Source organism: Nomascus leucogenys, chromosome 10, assembly GCF_006542625.1.
Source record: "Nomascus leucogenys isolate Asia chromosome 10, Asia_NLE_v1, whole genome shotgun sequence".
NCBI classification, from domain to species: domain Eukaryota; kingdom Metazoa; phylum Chordata; class Mammalia; order Primates; family Hylobatidae; genus Nomascus; species Nomascus leucogenys.
The window spans coordinates 49,503,333-49,517,622 of record NC_044390.1 but is presented as its reverse complement, the minus strand read 5'-3'; positions in this window follow the sequence as shown (position 1 = coordinate 49,517,622).

Sequence of the window (14,290 nt, the reverse complement as noted above, 5' to 3'; positions counted from 1 at the left end):
ACCCAGAAAATATAACTCCCTTATTTAGGTTCTGCCTGCAGGAGCCGTTGTCACAAATCTCTGTGCTCACCACCCAGGTGATGTGACTGCCTTTTACTGCCTAGTTCCTTCTCACAAAACATATTGTGGCATACTGCTAGGCCCAGTACCTGGCTGGTGTGACTCCTCTCTTCTTTCTAGGTTCCACCTGCAGCAAAGATTGTAACATACCGCTGGGCCCAACAGCATAATGACGTTACTCTTTTGCCTTGGGCCCGCCCTCAGAAGGCACTATAAAGTATTCATGGCCCCAGCGCCAAGGTGCTGTGTGTCTCCAGCCTGGATCCTGCCCACAGAGGGCATTGTGACATATCTCTTGGCCCATCAGATGTTTAATATTATCCCCTCCCCTTTCCTACCCTGTGTTTGCCTATACGAGACATTGTCACATGTTCCTGGGCCCAGCACCTAGGTGATGTCTTCCCGAGACCTGTCCATATGGGAATTGTGATATATCGTGTGGCCCAGAACTTACTTGATGTGACTCTCCTCTCATGACTAGGCCCTGCTCGCAGGTGTGATTGTGACACACAGCTTGGCCTAGCCCCTAGGTTATGTTACTCTCCTCTTATTCTTCAGTCATTTTCACAGGGGGCATTGTGATGTATTTATTGCTGGACTGAGAATCTAGGTGATGTGACTCTCCTCTACTGCTTGAAATATACCCAAAAAGGGAGTTTGATATATTGCTTAGCCAGGATCCTAGGTGATGTTACTCTTTTCTCCTGCCTAAACCCTGCATACATTATGTATTTTGACACATCACTGGAGCCGCAACCTAGGTGTTGTAACTCTCCTGCATGGGCTTTGCCTACAGGGGTATGATGATGTATCTTTTCTTTCATCACCCAAGTGGTGTGACTCTCCACTTATGCCTAGGTCTTGATGAAAGAGGAATTGTGACATATCCCTGGCCCTAGCACTTAGGTGATGTAACTTGCCTTTATTGCCAGGGCATGGCATATTATGAATATTGGACATATCTCTGGGACTGACACCTAGGGGATGAGAGGTTCCTGCCTGGGCCCTGCCCACAGGAGGCTTTGTGGCATGTCTCTGGCCTCATTACCTAGAAAGATGTGACTCTTCTCTTCTACCTGCATTCTTCCCACAGAGAAGATTGTGACATCACTGGATCCAGCAATTAGAAAATGTTTCTCTCCTGCCTGAGCCTTGCCCACAGGAACATTGTGACATATCCTTGGGCTCAGCACCCAGGTGATGGAACTCTGCCACCTGTGCCCTGTCTACTTAGGCTATTGTGAAGCTGGTTTCAATACCCAGGCGATGTAACATTCCTGCCAGGCCACTGCCTTCCAGGGATATTGTTACATACCTTTGTGCCAATCACCAAGGTGATATGAATCTTTTCACCTGCCCAGTCCTTGTTCACTGGGGGATAATGATATCTATTGCTGGTTTCAGCACTGAGCTGATGTGACTTGCCTCTTCTTCATAGATTCTGCCCACAAAAAAACTAACACATCACTAGGCCCGTCAGCAAAATTATTTTGCCTAGCCCTGCCCTTAAAAGACATTGTGACATACTACAGTGCCCAGCATCAATGTAATTTGTCCCCTGCCTAAACCCTGCCTACTGGGGGCATTGTGACATATCTCTTGGCCCATCAACTATTTGATGTGACTCTACTTTGTTACCTGGGCGTTGCTAATAGTAGAGCTTGTGACCTATCTCTGGGCCCAGCACCTAGATGTTATGAGTCTCCTGCCTGGTCCATGCGCACAAAAAAGAGAGTGACTTATACTAGGATCAACACACAAATGATTCTATTCTTCTGCATGATCCCAGCCCACATGGCTTATTGTGATATCTCTAGTTTCATCATCTAGATGATGTGACTCTCCTTTTCTTCCTGGGAACTGTCCATAATGAGGATTGTGACACATCACTTGGCCCAGCACCTATGTGATATGACTCCTTTCTTTTGCCTGGGCCTATCAGTTTGGGTGATTGTGTCATATAGCTTTACTCAGCACCTTGATTATGTGACTCTCCTGTTTCTCCTGAGTCCTACCCACAGAGGTCACTGCAGCCCCTAATTTAGGTAATTTGACTCCTGCCTGGGCCCTCCCCTCAGTGATTTTTGTGACATAGTTTTTGACTCATCACCTAGGTAATGTGATTCTTCTCCACTGCTTGGACTCTGTCACAGAAGGTATTGTGATGTATCACTGGGCCTGACACTTAGGTGAAGATACTGTCTTCTCCTGCCTGGGCCCTGCATAAATTGTATATTTTGACATTTCACTAGGTTCAACACATGGGTGATTCAACTCTCTCACATGGACCCTGAGCATGGGGTTATTAAGACATTTATTTTTGTTCATCACCTAAGTGATGTGACTCCTCTCTGATCCCTGTCAAAAGGAAAGATTGTGACATATCACTGGAACCAGAACTTAGGTGATGAGACTCTTCTGTCTAACAACTACATATTTTGGTTATTGTGACATTTCACTGGGCCAAACACCTCAGCCCTGTCCACAGGGGTTCTTGTGACATATATCTGCATCCATTACATAAAAGATGTGATGCCTTTTCTACCTGCACCCCGCCCACAGGAAAGGTTATAACACACTGCAGAGCCCAGCCACCAGGTGATGTGCCTCTCCTGCATGTGCATAACTTTCAGGAGAAAATTGTAACATGCCACTGGTTGAAAACCCAGATGATGTGACTCTCCTGCCTTTTCACAGCCCTCAGGGAAAAAAATTACATATCATTTGCTCAGCATCCAGGTGATATCACTCTCCTGGATGGTTTGTGCCAACAAGTTGGTTGGTAACGTATATCTTGGCCCAGCTCATAGGTTTGATGATGACTCTAATACCTCATACCAGCCAATAGAAGAGATACTGTCTCTCACAGGTAGGCTTAGAAAGAGGAATAAAATTCCTGGCTGGGTGTGGTGGCTCACACCTATAATCCCAGCACTTTGGGAGGTCGAGGTGGGCGGATCACCTGAGGTCGGTATTCAAGACCAGCCTGACCAACGTGGAAAAACCCTGTCTCTACTAAAAATACAAAAAATTAGCTAGGCATGGTGGCACGTGCCTGTAATCCCAGCTACTCGGGAGGCTGAGGCAGGAGAATCGCTTGAACCCAGGAGGCGGAGGTTGTGGTGAGCTGAGATCACACCATTGCACTCCAGTCTGGGCAACAAGAGCGAAACTCCGTCTCACAAAAAAAAAAAAGAAAAAGGAGTAAAATCCTGGTCTCCTCTCTGTATGAAGGTTATAGAGAATTACCACTCTCTTGTATATTGTATAAGGCACTCAGATGGTACAGAGCATGTAATCTGCACCATAGGACCAAGCAAACAGGTTAGATCATGTTTCATGTAAGCACACCCTGCCAGTTTTTAGGATTGTCATCCTCGCACATGAAAGAGCCCACTGATAAAGTCATAATTCTCATGGATGGATGCAGTCCACAGTTAAAATTGTGACTATCATATGTGAACATGTGGCCACATTTGAGATGGTGAATCATTTCTAAACCCAGCTCATAGGTGGGTGAGGACTCTCCTCTCTGGACCCAGCCAATTGGAGAGATGTTGACTGTCATACCTAGACTTAGGACCACATAAGATCATGTGTTCAGAGCAGGTTGCAACTCTCATGCACACCATATACAGTCCACAAGAGAGTGTCCTGACAGAGACAAGCACACAGGTGAGGTTGTGAAATTTATATTCACACCCAGTCAATACCAAATATTGTCATCCACTTAAACACACTCTTCTTTTGAGGTTCTGAATCTCACTTTTGGAGGCAGTTGAGTGTTGGAAAATTGACTCTCATTTGTGGATTTTTGTCCACAGTTGGGTTAGTGACTCGTTAACCAAAATTCAGCACACCTTTGTGACTGTGACTTCACTAAAGAGCATAATTTATTTATTTTGAGATGGAGTTTTGCTCTTGTTACCTAGGCTGGAGATCAGTGGCACGATCTTGGCTCATTGCAAACTCTGTTTCCTGGGTTCAAGTGATTCTCCTGCCTTAGCCTCCTGAGTAGCTGGGATTACAGGTGCCCACCACTATGCCAGCTGTTTTGTATTTTTAGTAGAGCTGGGGTTTCACCATGTTGGTCAGGCTGGTCTTGAACTCCTGACCTCAAGTGATCCACTTACCTTGGCCTCCCAAAGTGCTGGGATTACAGGTGTGAGCCACCTTGCCCAGACTAAGGCACATAATTTGCAAAAGAAATTGAGGCTCTTATGCACAAATCCAGTCCACCATTGAGACTGTGACCCCTGTACTTAGACCCAACATGCAGGAGGTGTTGACTCTCATCCCTTGACTCAGAACATGAATGTAATTGTTAATGTCATCGCAAGACCTTTCGAAAAGTGTCATGTGACATATATCTTAGCCCAGCATCTGAGTTATTTGTCTTTTCCTGGGCCTAGTCCACAGTGCCATATCACCGGGCCCAGACCCTTGGTAATGTGATTCTATTCTGCCTTGATACAGCCCACAGTGGTCATTGTGACATATTGCTGGGTGTTGCACCCAGGTGGTATGAGTCGGCTCTTCTGCGTTGGTGCTGCCCACAGATGTATTGTGACATATTGCTGGGCCTATGTTATGTTAATCTTTTGCTTGTGCCGTAAACACATAGGCTGAGTCCAACACCTGGGTGATGTAACACTTCATCCTGGACCTGTCTACAGAGGGGATTGTAATATATGTCTTCACCAATCACCCTGGAAATGTGACTTACTTTTCCTGCCTGTCCATAATCACAGGGGGTATTGGGACATATTGTGGGGCCCAGCACCTAGGTGATGTGACACTTTTTTTTAGGTTCTGCTCACAAAAGAGATTATGACATATGACTGTGCCTAACACTAAGGCGATGTTACTTTTTTTTTTTTTTTTGCTTTGGCTCTGCCCTTAGAAGGCATTGAGATATACAGCTGGGCTTAGCACTAAGAAGATGTGAGTCCTCTGCCTGAAGCCTGACCACAGGGAGCATTGTGACCTATTTCTTGACCCATTACAATCTCTCCTGTGGGCAAAGCTGAAGTAAATGCCCGTTTTACCTACGTGATGTGACATTCCTCTTCTGCCTGGGCCATGCCCACAGAATAGAGAGTGATGTATTGCTGGGGCAAGCAAATGGTGTAATTATTCTGCCTGGTCCCTGTACACAGGAGTCACTGTGATACATATTTGGGCCTCCCACCTAGATGATGTGACTCTTCTGGGGTTTGTCCACAGTGGGAATTGTGATATGCCACGTGACATAGCTCCTATGTGATGTGACTCTTTCTCATTCTTGGCCTCTTTCCACTGGGGTGACTGGAACATAAAGCTGAGCCCAGCACCTAAGCTGTGTCTCTCCTTTATAAGCCCTACCCACAAAGGACATTGTGACGTATCTCTAGGCTTCTCACCTAGGTAATGTGACTTTTTTACCTAGGCCCACCCCTCGGGTATTGTGAAATACTGCTAGACCAAGATCCTAGATGATAGGAATCTCTGCTACTGCTTGGGTTGTGCTTAAGAAGAAATTGTGATGTGCATTTGGGCGCATCCAGCACCTAAGTGATGTTACTCTCCTCTTGTGCCTGAGACCTGCATGCATCATGTTTTTTTGTGTGTGTTTTTTTTGTTTGTTTATTTGTTTTTGAGATGGAGTTTCGCTCTTGTTGCCTAGGCTGGAGTGCAATGGCGCAATCTCAGCTCACCACAACCTTCATCTCCCAGGTTCAAGCAGTTCTTCTGCCTCAGCCCCCCGAGTATCTGGGATTACAGGCATGTACCACCAAGCTCGGTTAATTTTTCTATTTGCAGTGGAGACGGGGTTTCTCCGTGTTGGTCAGGCTGGTCTTGAACTCCCAACCTCAGGTGATCCACCCACCTCAGCCTCCTAAAGTGCTGGGATTACCTGTGTGAGCCACCGCACCTGGCCGGCATCATGTATTTCAACATGTCTCTGGGTCCAACAACATGATGATGAGAATTTCCTGCGTGGGCTCTCACACAGAACTATTCTAACACGTCTTTTCATTCATTATCTTGGCGATTTGACTTTTCTGTTCCGCTTGAGCACTGCCAAAAGAAAAATTTGTGGCAGATCACTTTACCTAGCACCTAGGTGATGTGGCTCTTCTCACTTGCCTGAGACCTGCATATTTTGGTTATTGTGACATATCACTGAAACAAACACTTAGGGGTTGGAAGGCTTCTGCCTGAGCTCCTCCCACAGAGGGCCCTGGAGTATATTTTTTCATCCATCACCTGGTAGATGAAACCCTCTACTTCTACCTGCATTCTTCCCATAGAGAAGATTGTGATATATTGCTGGGCCCAGCAACCAGGTGTTTTGTCTATCCTTTCTGGGCTTTGCCTACAGTAAGCCTTGTGACACATTTAACTGAGCCCAGCACCCAGGTGATCATACTCTTCTCCCTGTGCCCTGCTTTCAGGAGAGGATTATAACATCTCTGGTTGAGAACCCTGTGATGTGACTCTCTTTGCTGGTGCATGCTGTCAGGGAAGATTGTGACATAACCCTGGGTCAGCACACAATTGATGTGACTCTTGTGCTTGTTCTCTACCCACAGGTGGAATTGTGACATAAAACTTGGCCAAGCACACAGATGTAATGGTGTGCTGAATCCAGCACCTCGGTGATTTGACTCTCCTCTTTTTTTGTGGGAGGGATCCTGCAAATTTTGGATATTGTCAATTATTGCTGAATCCTGCACCCATGTTACGTGACTCTCCCAAATGTGCCTTACATGTTGTGTCACAATATATCACATTAGAAATTGTTAAATATTGTTGAGTTCAACACCTGGGTGATGGATGTAACTTTTTTTCTGGGCCTGCCTACAGGGGACTTTGTGACATAACTCAATGCCCATCACCATGGTACTGTTACTCTCTTCTGCCTTATCTCTGCTCACAGAGAAATTGTGACACATCACTGGCCTAGCACCTAGGTGATGTGACTCTCCTCTTTTTTTCAGGCTCCACATATTTGGGTGTTGTGACATATTGCTGAACTCAATACCTAAGAGATGGGAGTCTCCTACCTAGGCCCTTCCTACAGGGGGCATTGTGACATGTCTCTGCATTCCTCATCCAGGAGATGTGACTCTCCTTTTCTGCCTACACCCTGCCTACACAGAAAGTTGTGGCATATTGCTGTGGTCAGCAACCAGACGATGTGTTTCTCCTGCCTGGGTCTTTATTACAGGAAAGATGATTGACATATTACTGGGCCCAGCATCCAGATGATGTGACTCTTCTTCTGTTGGTCCCTGCTTACAGGGAAATTGTAGCATATTGCTACACCCAGCACCTAGCTTATGTGACTCTTCTTTTAGGTTTGCCTTCAGGGAACATTGTGACATATTGCTGGCCCTGCACTGACAATTTGTGACTCTTCTGCCTGTGATTTGCCCACTTGGGGCATTGTGACGTATTGCTGGGTTTAACACTCAGGTGATGTAACTTTTAAGCCTAGGCCTTGCCTACAGGAGGCATTTTGAAATGTTTTTCTGGCTGGGCACAGTGGCTCATGTCTGTAATCCCAGCACTTTAGGAGGCCAAGGTGGGCAGATCACAAAATCAGGAGTTCGAGACCAGCCTGGTCAACATGGTGAAAACTCGTCTCTACTAAAAAAAAAACAAAAATCAGCCAGGTGTCGTGATTGGTGCCTGTAGTCCCAGCTACTCAGGAGGCTGAGACAGGATAATCGCTTGAACCCAGGAGGTGGAGGTTGCAGTGAGCTAAGATCGCACCACTGCACTCCATCCTGGGCAACAGAGTGAGACTCCATCTCCAAAAAATAAAAAAAAAAATACAAATGTCTTTGCACCAATCCCACAGGTGATATGACTCTTGTGTTACCTGGTCTCTGCTCCCAGGAAGAATTGTGACCTTTCACAGTGTATAGCTATTTTTTTTTTTTTTTATTTCTTAGTTTTTTCCTGCAGGAAAGATTGTGAAATATTACTGAACTAAGCACCAAAGGGATATATTTTTTTTCTTGGACCTGCCCACATAAGACATTGTGACATATTGCTGGGCCCTACACCTAGATGATGTGAGTTTTCTGCCCGTCAACTATTTTATGTGACTCTCCTCTCTTCACTTTGTCCATAGGTTAGCTTTTAATATACCTTTGGGCCTGGGTCATGCTAACAGAAGCAAGAGTGACTTATTGCTGGGTCCAGCACACAGGGGATATGATTCTTCTGCTTGGTTCCTGCCCAAGTGGTCATTGTGACATATCTCTGGGTCAGTTGCCTAAATGACAGGACTCTTTTTATCTTTCTGGAGCAGTCCACAGTAGGAAATTTGACATATCGCTGGGCCCAGCACATATCTGATGTGACTCTCCTCTCGTGCCAAGGCCTTGCCTACTGTAGTGATTGTGCCATATAGCTGGGCCCAGCTCCGTTATCTGACTCCTGTTTTCTTCCTGAGCCCTATGAAAAGATAGCATTATTAAATATTTCTGGGTCTTTTACCTAGGTGATGTGACTTTTCTTTCTGACTTGTCCTCTCAGAGGGTATTGTGACATGTTGCTGAGTGCAGCATTTAGATGATGCGACCCTTCCTCTACTGCTTGGACTCTGACCAAAAAGGGATTATGATATATCACTGGGCCCAGCACCTACGTAATGGGACTCTTTCCCTTGCCTGGGCCCTACAAACATTTTGCATTGTGACGTAGCTGGGTCTGCCACCCAGGTAATGTGAGTCTTCACATAAGCCCTGGCCACAAGAGTATTATGAAATAACTTTTTATTCATCACCTAGGTAATGATGTGACTCTTCGTCAGCCTCTACCCTGCCACAAGGGAATTGTGTTGTGTCAGTGGGTCCAGCACCTAGATGATGTAACTCATCTTTTGGCTGGACCTTTCATATTTTACATATTGTTACATATCACTGCATCTGACATTAGGGGATGAGAGGCTTCTGCCTGGGCCCTGCCCACAGATGGCCTCGTGACATGTTTTGGCATCCATTACCTAAGAAATGTGGCTGTCCTCACCTACATGCACCATGCACAAAGAAAAGATTGTGACATCACTGGGATCAGCCAACAGGTATGGTGTCTATCCTCTCAGGATGTTGCTCACAGAGAGCGTTGTAACATATCACTGGGTCCAGCACCCAGGTGATGTGACTTGTGGCCCATGCCTATCTAGTCTTTTTTTTTTTTTTTTGAGGCAGAGTCTCACTCTGTTACCCAGGTTGGAGTGCAGCGATGTGATCTTGGCTCACTGCAACATCTGCCTCCTGGTTCAAGCAGTTCTCCTGCCTTAGCCTCCCAAGTAGCTGGGATTACAAGCATGCATTACCACTCCGTTCTAATTTTTGTATTTTTAGTAGAGGTGGAGTTTCACCATGTTGGCCAAGCTGGTCTCGAACTCCTGACCTCAAGTGATCTACCTGCCTTGGCCTCCCAAAGTGCTGATATTACAGGTGTGAGCCACTGTGCCACGCCTTATTACCCTCCTCTTTCAAATCATCCCTGTGTATTTTGGGTATTAAGACATATTTCTGGGTCAAACCAAATGAGTGAAAGGCTCTTGCCTGGGCCCTGCCCACAAGAGGCCTTGTGACACATCTCTGCATCCACTGCTTTGGAGGTGTGACTTTCCTCTTCCATCTGCACCATGCCAACACAGAAAATTGTGACATACCTCTGGGTTCAGCAACCAGGTGTGTACCCAGGTCTTACCTGCAGAGAAAATTGTGACATATAGCTTGGCCCAGTACCCAAGTAATGTGACTTTGTTGTCTGTGCCTTGCTTTCAGGAGAGAATTGTAACATAACCCTGGTCAGGCAACCAGGTGATATGACTCTGTCTGATCCCTGCCCTGGAAAAATTGTGACATATTTCTGACCCAGCACCCAGGTGATGTTACTCTCCTGTTTTCTTTCTACTCACAGTTTGGGTTGTGACATATACCTTTGCCAAGCTCACAGTTGTGATGATGACACTAATAACACAAACCAGCCAAAAGGAGAGTTACTGGCACTTGTAACTATACTTGGAGAAATGGGTAAATTCCTGGGTCTTCTCTAGGTAATAACTTCATAAAGGATTACTTTTCTTTCACATTTTATATAAAGTCTTTGGATGGTACAGAGAGTGTCATCACAAGACCAAGCACACAGGTGAGACTGTGTTTCTCATACGCACAACCTACCAAATGTTAGCATTGTCACCCTGACACATGGACAGTGCCCACTGGAGAGATCTTGAATTTCACAGGTGCATGCAGTCCACAGTAAAAATTCTGTTACATGTGATCATGCCACTACAGTTAACATGGTGACTCATTTCAAAGTCCAGCTCATAGGCAGGGGAAGAGTCTCTTCTCGGGACCCAGCCATTTGGAGAGATGTTGACTCAAATACATTGACTTAGGTTCACAGGTATGATTATGAATCCATACCAGGAAGAAAGTTTCAGAGAAAATTGTGACTTTCATGAATACTGTATAAAGACCTCAGGTGGTACAGAGAGTTTTATAAAGAGGCCCAGAACACAGGTGACATTGTGACACTTATATGCACACCCAGCCAACAGTAAAGATTGTCATCTTTCCACATGAATGCAGCTCACTGCTGAAGTTCTGATTCTCATACCTGGAGGTAGCCAAAAGCTGGAAAATTGACTCTCATACATGGATTTGGGCTATATGTGGGTTGATGACTCTCAGACCAAGATTCAGCATACCGATGAGGCTGTGACTCCACTAAAGGGACACAGTCCACAGCATAGATTGAGGCTCTTATGCATGTATTCAGTCCACCTTTGAGATTGTAACTGATATACTCTGACTCAGCATACAAAAGGTGTTGACTCCAATACCTAGAAATGGGACATGTGCAGGATTGTTAATGTTATCCCTACATTTTCCTGCAACTGTTATTGCAACATACACCTCTGGCCAGCACCTGAGTAATTTGATTCTCCTCCCTGGTGCCCAGCCCACAGATTAGATCATGACACACCACTGGACCCAGCACCTAGGTGGTGTGACTGTACATTTGCCTCAGCACTGCCCACAGGGAGGCATTGTGACATATGGCTGAGCCCCACACCTTGGTTATGTGACTCATTCCTGTGCCCTGCCATTATGGGTCATTGTCACATATTGCTATGTCCAGCCTCCAGGTGATGTAACTCCTTGCTGGGTCCTGCCTACAGGAAGCATTACAACCTATCTCTGTACCAATCACCAAGGTAATGTGACTCTTATTCTACCAGGTCCCTGCACACATAAATAATTTTTTCTATTACTGGGCCCAGCATCTAGCTGAAGTGACTTTTCTCTTCTAAGTAGGTTCTGCTCTCAATGTAGATTGTGACATACTGCTGGGCTAAACAAGGTGATGTGAGCCTTCTGTCCAAACCCTGCCCATAGCAAGCACAGTGACATATCTGTGAATCCATCATCTTTGTGCTGTGACTCTTACTTGGGTTTGGCCTATAGGAGAGATTGTGACATATCTCTGGGACCAGCACTTAGATGATGTGAATCTTCTTTCCTCCCATGGCCATGCTCCCATAAAAGAGCATGACTTATCCCTGGGATAAGCTCACAGGATATGTCATTCTTCTATCTGGCCCCTGTCCACAGGGGTTATTGTGACATATCTCTGGGCCCATTACCTAGATGATGTGACTCTACACTTCTTTCTGGGGCCTGTCCACAGGATTGTGATGTATCACTTGGCCCAGCACTTATGTGATGTGACTCTTCTCATGCTTTGGCTCTGCCCACTGGAGTGATTGTGATATGTAGCTGGGTCCAGCTCTTAGGTTATGCAATCTATCTTTTCTCTGTGAGCCCTTCCCACAGGGGGCATTGTGACATATCTTTGATCCTCTCACTTTGATGATGTGAATTTTCTGCCAGGGCTGTTTTCTCAGAGGGTATTGTGACATTTCTGGACCCAGAACCTAGATGATGTGACTCTTCTATTGCTTGGGCTCTGCCCAAAATGCAACTCATTTTTGTGACTGGTATCTGCATACGTGTATTGTGATGTATGGCTGGAACCAGCACCTGTATAATATGAGTCTTCTGCATGGACTCTTTTCAGGAGGGCATTATGAAATATCACTTTGTTTATCACTTACGTGTTGTGACTCTCTTCTTATGACTGGAACCTGCCACAAAGGGCAATTGCAACATATCACTTGACCCAGCACCTAAGTGATGTGATTCTCTTTTTGCGGGGGAGGGGGTCTCACATATTTTGAGCATTGTGATACATTGCTGGGCCCAACACCTAGGGAATAGAATGCTCCTTTCTTGACCCTGCCCATGGGGGCTTTGTGACATATCTCTATTGGGGGAACCAGCCCCCAATATTTCAATGTAGGTTCTTTTCTATTTTCCCTAAGTGTTGGCTGGTCTGAGAAATAAAAGAGTACAAAAGAAAGAAATTTTACAGCTGGGTCTCCGGGGGTGACATCACATGTCAGCAGGTTCCATGATGCCCCCGAGCTGCAAAACCAGCAAGTTTTTTTTTGTTTTTTTATTTATTTATTTATTTATTTTTTATTTATTTTTTTTTTATTATACTTTAGGGTTTTAGGGTACATGTGCACAATGTGCAGGTTTGTTACATATGTATCCATGTGCCATGTTGATTTCCTGCACCCATTAACTCGTCATTTAGCATTAGGTGTATCTCCTAATGCTGTCCCTCCCCCCTCCCCCCACCCCACAACAGTCCCCGGAGTGTGATGTTCCCCTTCCTGTGTCCATGAGTTCTCATTGTTCAATTCCCACCTATGAGTGAGAACATGCGGTGTTTGGTTTTTTGTCCTTGCGATAGTTTACTGAGAATGATGTTTTCCAGTTTCATCCATGTCCCTACAAAGGACACGAACTCATCATTTTTTATGGCTGCATAGTATTCCATGGTGTATATGTGCCACATTTTCTTAATCCAGTCGATTGTTGTTGGACATTTGGGTTGGTTCCAACTCTTTGCTATTGTGAATAGTGCCGCAATAAACATACGTGTGCATGTGTCTTTATAGCAGCATGATTTATAGTCCTTTGGGTATATACCCAGTAATGGGATGGCTGGGTCAAATGGTATTTCTAGTTCGAGATCCCTGAGGAATCGCCACACTGACTTCCACAATGGTTGAACTAGTTTACAGTCCCACCAACAGTGTAAAAGTGTTCCTATTTCTCCACATCCTCTCCAGCACCTGTTGTTTCCTGATTTTTTAATGATGGCCATTCTAACTGGTGTGAGATGGTATCTCACTGTGGTTTTGATTTGCATTTCTCTGATGGCCAGTGATGATGAGCATTTCTTCATGTGTTTTCTGGCTGCATAAATGTCTTCTTTTGAGAAGTGTCTGTTCATGTCCTCTGCCCACTTTTTGATGGGGTTGTTTGTTTTTTTCTTGTAAATTTGTTTGAGTTCATTATAGATTCTGGATATTAGCCCTTTGTCAGATGAGTAGGTTGCAAAAATTTTCTCCCATTCTGTAGGTTGCCTGTTCATTCTGATGATAGTTTCTTTTGCTGTGCAGAAGCTCTTTAGTTTAATGAGATCCCATTTGTCAATTTTGGCTTTTGTTGCCATTGCTTTTGGTGTTTTAGACATGAAGTCCTTGCCCATGCCTATGTCCTGAATGGTATTGCCTAGGTTTTCTTGTAGGATTTTAATGGTTTTAGGTCTAACATATAAGTCTTTAATCCATCTTGAATTAATTTTTGTATTAGGTGTAAGGAAGGGATCCAGTTGCAGCTTTCTACATATGGCTAGCCAGTTTTCCCAGCACCATTTATTAAATAGGGAATCCTTTCCCCATTTCTTGTTTTTGTCAGGTTTGTCAAAGATCAGATAGTTGTAGCTATGCGGCATCATTTCTGAGGGCTCTGTTCTGTTCCATTGATCTATGTCTCTGTTGTGGTACCAGTACCATGCTGTTTTGGTTACTGTAGCCTTGTAGTATAGTTTAAAGTCAGGTAGTGTGATGCCTCCAGCTTTGTTCTTTTGGCTTAGGATTGACTTGGCGATGCGGGCTCTTTTTTGGTTCCATATGAACTTTAAAGTAGTTTTTTCCAATTCTGTGAAGAAAGTCATTGGTAGCTTGATGGGGATGGCATTGAATCTATAAATTACCTTGGGCAGTATGGCCATTTTCACGATATTGATTCTTCCAACCCATGAGCATGGAATGTTCTTCCATTTGTTTGTATCCTCT